The sequence below is a fragment of the Manis javanica genome, chromosome 5, assembly GCF_040802235.1.
Source record: "Manis javanica isolate MJ-LG chromosome 5, MJ_LKY, whole genome shotgun sequence".
Taxonomy (NCBI): Eukaryota; Metazoa; Chordata; class Mammalia; order Pholidota; family Manidae; genus Manis; species Manis javanica.
The window spans coordinates 113,021,669-113,027,668 of record NC_133160.1 but is presented as its reverse complement, the minus strand read 5'-3'; the positions used below and the strand labels follow the sequence as shown (position 1 = coordinate 113,027,668).

Sequence of the window (6,000 nt, the reverse complement as noted above, 5' to 3'; positions counted from 1 at the left end):
ATCCAGTTTGGCATTTCCCCTGGGAAGATTTCCCTGATCCCCAGACATGGTCAGATCTCCCACTATATGCTCTCCTTGCAGTGTTAGGTTTATCTGCAATGTCATGGTGAACATCTTAAAGGCTTGTGAGGGTCCAGATCTGCGCACAGTAGGTGTTCAGTAAATGCACGCGCGGAGGGAGGGAGTAAGGGAAGGCCCCAGCCCCGTTCAGTGCTGCCCTGGTGAAGCGCCACGTGGCTCCACCAGGGGTCGACCAGGCGACCTCCTTGAGGGCTGAGGTGCCAGCACTGCGCATGCCCGGCCAGCCAACTTCCAGAACTTTCAGTGGAGAGACTCCAGCCGCATTTTGTGCCGCTGCCGGGCGCCCGCGCTGCCTGCGTCGATCCTGCTGGAGAACCGTACTGAGGTAGGGTAGTGGTTGTGCCTCTTGGGGTCTATCTTCTCGGGACCCTATCCGTGTCCCAGACTCCTGACCCAGAGGCCGCCTTTTGGGGGAGGCCGGGTCTGTAGTTTCCATGTGAGGCTTGGGTTGAGGCCGGAGAGAACAGTGGCCTCCGAAGGGCCTGGTCACTGGGGCGGAGGCCAGGAGACGAGGCCTAGGAGCGTCCTTTGATGGTGGGCTGTGGTCCATGCACCAAGGCCTTTTGGACAAGAGAAAGGAGGTGTGGAGGTCGGTTAGGAGGCACTGAAGGTGGACCGTAGTCATTATCCAGACGGGTCTGATTTTCTCTGGTAACAAGCACAGGGGAGGGCTCCTCGTAAGCCCAGCTGCCTGTGTGAAGCACCTCAGGGCAGGTTGGGATTGTAGAGGTTAAGGCAGGGGCTGCTGCCCTCCCACCTAGGCCTGGGCAGGCTCCTGTTTCCCAGTCCTCCGTTTGAAAGTTTTCTTGAAAACTGTGAGAGAAAAAACTTATGACTGGGCAGAAGGACAGAGAAAATCCCACCAAAGTGGTGTTTATGGGTGGACAGGGCTTTTAGGAGAAACAGAAACCTGGTGAGAGGCTATCACAGGCATTTCTCACAATCCTGGGAAAGGAGCCAAGGATTATCAGCAATGTTGAAATCAACAGATAACTCCCAGGACAGAGTTTATAACCTGTTTTGCTTCAAAAAATTCCAGTTCCAGTTCCCCAAGGAACCAAATGCTGATGTAACCCTGAGAGCCTTGCAGAGCGGGATTCTGTTTTCCCCTGTGCTCCCCCGCCTTCCTCTTCCATCTTTTTGGTTATGGAGCCAGTGTGATCTGTTTAATTATGTGCACAGCATGACTGTGTCACAGTGAAAATAAGAGTCTTCCTTTTCACTTGTGAAAGGGGAAGTTTTCTCTCATAGTGAAACCCCCAGCCTGTTTGAATGTGGCGGAGTGTGGACTTCCCCTCTCTCCTCAGCAGCTATTGCTAGTATTGAAGGATGCTGACTTGAAAAGCGTTTATTTCTTGAAAGTCTCAGAAGCCCCTACTGAGCATTCTGATTTTCTTTTTTCCTCCTTTCTACCCATCCAAGGAGTCGTTCTTCATTCCAAAATATTATAGTACTGTAAGCTATCTGCAAGCAAATGGTAGTTGTGGGGTTTTATGTCCTGTTTGCATCTCAGGTAACAAAGCAAAAGGCACAGTTCTTCCATTACTGATCTTAACATACAGCCTCCTGGTTTAGATTTTTTTATGAAAAGCTTAAGGACTGGATTAAATCTGTGAATAAACTATCCTGAGGGCGAAAGTCAGGACACCATTAAAAAGGACAGCTGTGGCTAAATGCTGGCAGTAACACAACATTTTTTTCTCTGTGACTTTTGACAAGTCAGCTTATAGTCTGATGACATGTAACTGTAGTCATTAAGAAGGAAATTATCTTTAAGAAAAATTATCCTGAAAAGAGAGAAAATATTTTTGTTTAAAAATCCATATTTACTTACAGTGATTTACATTAAAATTGGTTATCTAAACAACTTTATAAGAAAAAAACCCATGTTCTTAAAACCTTTCCTTTACTGTTTATTATTCATTTATTTCATTCATCAAGCCTTTATTATGATGATCATGGACTCAACACACATACAAACAGTAATCTCTGCCCTCAGAGAGGTCACAGTTCAGTGGAGGAAAGCTACATGAAAGTTAGCAGTAACTGTAGAAGAAGTGTATGATAAAGGACGGTGCACAATCATTGGAGGTGCAGAGAAGGTCACAGCTCTGGCTGATGGGCTCAAATGCCTCTGAGTGAAGTCTGGAAGGGATGGTTGCTTGGAATTTGTTAGCAGAGGAAGGTGGGATTGAGAGGCATTTTCAGCAGGAGGCAAGAGAAAGTATGCCAAATTTTGGAAACCGCAAGAATTTTGTCAAGGCTGAGGGTAGAATGATAATGGGGGAGTGGAGAGAAATAAAGCTGGAAATGTAGCAGGAACCAGAGGATGAAGGGCCTTTAAATTTCTTTGATGAGAAGACATTGAAGGATTTAATCAAGGGAATGACATGAGATTCACAAACACATACATGTACACCTATCTCTCTATCTGACCTTTATAACAGAACAGTTTAAAATTAATCTTACTTGATGTAAACATTTCCTTGTATCTACATAGTTTATGTATTTAAAAAATGGTTCTTTATATCTGTAGTCTGTCGCTCCTCTGAGGGCTGGGCTTTGGAGTTGTTTGTGCTTTTACAATAATACAGCAAATGCTCTTACTACTTTTTCAAAGATTTTACTTTTTTGGATATTTTCCTCCTTTGGAAGTAAAGAGACAAAAGTTCATTTTTGTGTCTTCTGTAACATTTGACAGATTACTTGCCAGAAAGATTAATTTTGTAATGCCCCCATCAGTATGTAGATACTACCTTCCTAATTATTCTGTAATTTGTATTTACTTTTGTTTATATAATTTGTGAAACCTGGCATCTGAGATTAGTGTTTATTTCATTTCCTTACTTATTGACCTTTTAGTTTGTGTTGGCTTAATATCTGCATCTTCTGCCTTTACAAGATCATTTATTAGAATTAGTGACTTTTACATGTAAATCAATTTGCATATTTTGAATAGGAAACTCTAATTCATTGTTAGTTAAAATATCTGCTTTTCCTATAATTTGTTGCCTTCATTTCTTAAATAAATTTTATTGAAGTATAAACATGTTATTGGCTGAATTATGTGTCCCCCAAATTCACATGTTGAAGTTCTAACTTCCAGTACCTCAGAATGTGACTGCTTAAAGACAGGGTCTTGAAAGAGGCAATTAAGTTAAAATGAGAACATGAGGGTGGGCCCTGGTCCATTACCACTGGTGTTCTCAAGAAGAGATCAGGACATAGACATGTACAGAGAAAATAAAGTGAAGACCCAGAGAGAAGCCAGAGAGGTCTCAGAGCAAACCAACCCTGCCTACTCCTTGATCTTGGACTTCCAGTCTCCAGGATTGTGAGAAAATTAATTTCTGTTATTTAAGTCACTCAGTCTGCCATATTTTGTTATGACTGCCCTAGCTAATGCAACCGATATATAGGGAAAAATATGTGTATGTACAGAAAAGTGCACCAGTATGGCTTAGTGAATTTTCACCAAGTATCAGTGGCATGACACACCCTTTCCTTCTTCCCCAAAGGAAACTCGAATCAAAGATTAATTTGCCTTGTTTTTGAGCTATGTAATGTCATATATAGCATGTCCTATTTAGTGTCTCATTCTTTTCACTAAACATTGATTTGTGAGTCATGTATGGAGGAGTGATTTGTTCACTTTAATTGCTTTGAAGTACTCTGTTGTATGACTTACTCTGTTGATGGACATTTCGATTGTTTCCCATTTAGGCCTAAAATGAATATTGCTGTTATGACTGTTCTTGTGCATAGCTTTTGGTACACACATTTATGCACATCTGTGCTGTGTGTCACAAGGAGTGGAAGTGCTGGTTCATAGCGTACATATTCTTTCAACTTAAGAAGTTGTACCGTTTATGCTTCCACTAAGTGAATTCACTGACCCTACATCCTCACCTAATTTAATATCATTAAACTCACTGCCTTCTTTTATCTTAATTTTTAGCTTTTGATTGTTTGGAAGTTTTCATTTTATATAATACTGCCTTCTGTTTATTTTTGTTATATGTGGATTATTATAGTTGATTGTTTCAAACATAGTTGATTGACTAATATTGCATAATGTGTGAATTTAAGTAATTTGATCTCCAAATTAATATCTTACTCTCCCACCAAAGTTTGTTAAATAGTGATTTTTCCCAGGCTGTAGTAAGATTTAATGGCTGGGCTGGAGTCATCTGAGGACTTGACTGGGCTGGACATCCAAAATGGCATCACAGACTTCCTCCATGTGGCCACTTTCTCCAGCAGTATAGCCCAGGCTGTTACGTGGCCCCTGAAGCCTCCTCTGTTCCCTTTCTCTCCGGGAGTATAGCCTAGGCAGCAGCAGCTCCTCCTTTCTCCTCCATCTCCTTCTCCCTGGATCCTTCCCCTCCTTTTCTTTTCTTCCTCTTCGTGCTTTTGACACTAAGAGCCCCTTTTGTACTGTACTGTAGCACCACAGAAATCAAACTTGATTTTAAACTAAAACATATACTTCCCTCAAAACAAAAGGTATCTATTATGTTTGTAGCAAGCAAATATTAATATTTAGCCTTAATAAAAAGGCTTAGTAAAAAATTTTTTCATTCTACTGTGAATTCCCATCAGCCAAGAGGCTTGTATAAATTTTATTTTTCATAGTATTAATTACAAAAACAATAGTTACTGTTTTACTTTTCAAACTTCAAAATAAATGTGCATTTCAAACTACGTTTTCACTCACTTCAAGACTCAGTGTACTTCTGGGAGAAATTATGGTAGTGCTCCCACTTGAAAATTGTGCTTCAACATTTTCAAGTCATGTTATGATGTCTGCTATTGTGGATATGTTCTTTCTTCCTTCCCTGGTATTGTGGTATTTGTTAATTAGGCTTTGTGGTTATTCATGTTCAGTTGTGAAAATTCATTTGTTGTTACTTTGATTGTAAATTTTCATTTTGTGATTTAGCTAGTGTAGGCATGATGTTATCTTTCTCATACTTCTGTTTTCCAAAATACATATATAATTTCAATTTAATTAGTTTTTATTTTTATATTCCAAAAAACATAAAGGATACTTAAATATCTGATTACCTATTACTTAAAATTTTAATGTTTCTGATATTTTCTATTTCAATCCATTCTTTCTCTCCAAGCTAAATAATTGTTTTAGTCCCGGTGGTATGTTGAGCTGTTTACAGAAACTCATATGTGTATGTAGATGGTGTATGTCTACATACTAATTTTGTGATTTGTGCTTCCTGGCCCAGCTGAATTTGTGCATACTTCTCAATAAGAATTTCATTTAGACTTTAATTACTTTGAACAAACCATCACTTCAAATTATACTTCATTTTGTCAACTCTTCCTTGTGTATAATATAGCCATCGGTCATGTCTCCCTTTCCTCATTGACTCTTACACTTATTTTAGCATTTGTAATGTTGACTCTTTTAATCCACTTCCATTAGCAATCCTACTGGGTAATGATGAGCATCAACAAGCATTTCATTTCTTTATACTGATTACCAGTCATCAGGAAATATAACTGCTCTGCAAGACCTAAAAATCATTAGCGTATATAATTGGTATAATTCCTTATAACTGTAGCTGGATTCCTTTATGGATTATTAAAATAATAAAACAAGGAGGCCATTAGATTGAAGCAGCTCTAATGCCTTAGTGGCCTATGCAAGCAAACTAAACCTAAGCCAGAGTCAGTGTACTTGAATCTGAGAAAATGAAACTTAAGAACAACCAATCATAAATAGCCAAGTAGGCTTTCCCAAATAAGGCAGCTGCTTAAACTGTAGCCAGTCAAATAATTAACTTCTTTTGCTTCCACGTCTCTATAAAAACTCCCCGAGCTCCTGTTGGTGGAGTGTTCCTAACTACTTTTATTTGGGGCTGCCTGAATGAACTGATGTATGCACAAGTAAACTCTTAA

At 39.6% G+C, this 6,000-nt stretch overlaps 1 protein-coding gene across 1 annotated transcript in view; it reads left to right on the top strand.

Moving 5' to 3' along the window:
* Positions 1-324: 324 nt before the first annotated feature.
* ART3 (ADP-ribosyltransferase 3 (inactive)) overlaps positions 325-6,000 on the top strand; it is a 130,383-nt gene continuing 124,707 nt past the window's right edge. Inside the window, exon 1 of the mRNA XM_073237449.1 lies at positions 325-406. The gene's annotated coding sequence lies outside the window, so the exon portion shown is untranslated. The remainder of the gene's footprint in view (positions 407-6,000) is intronic.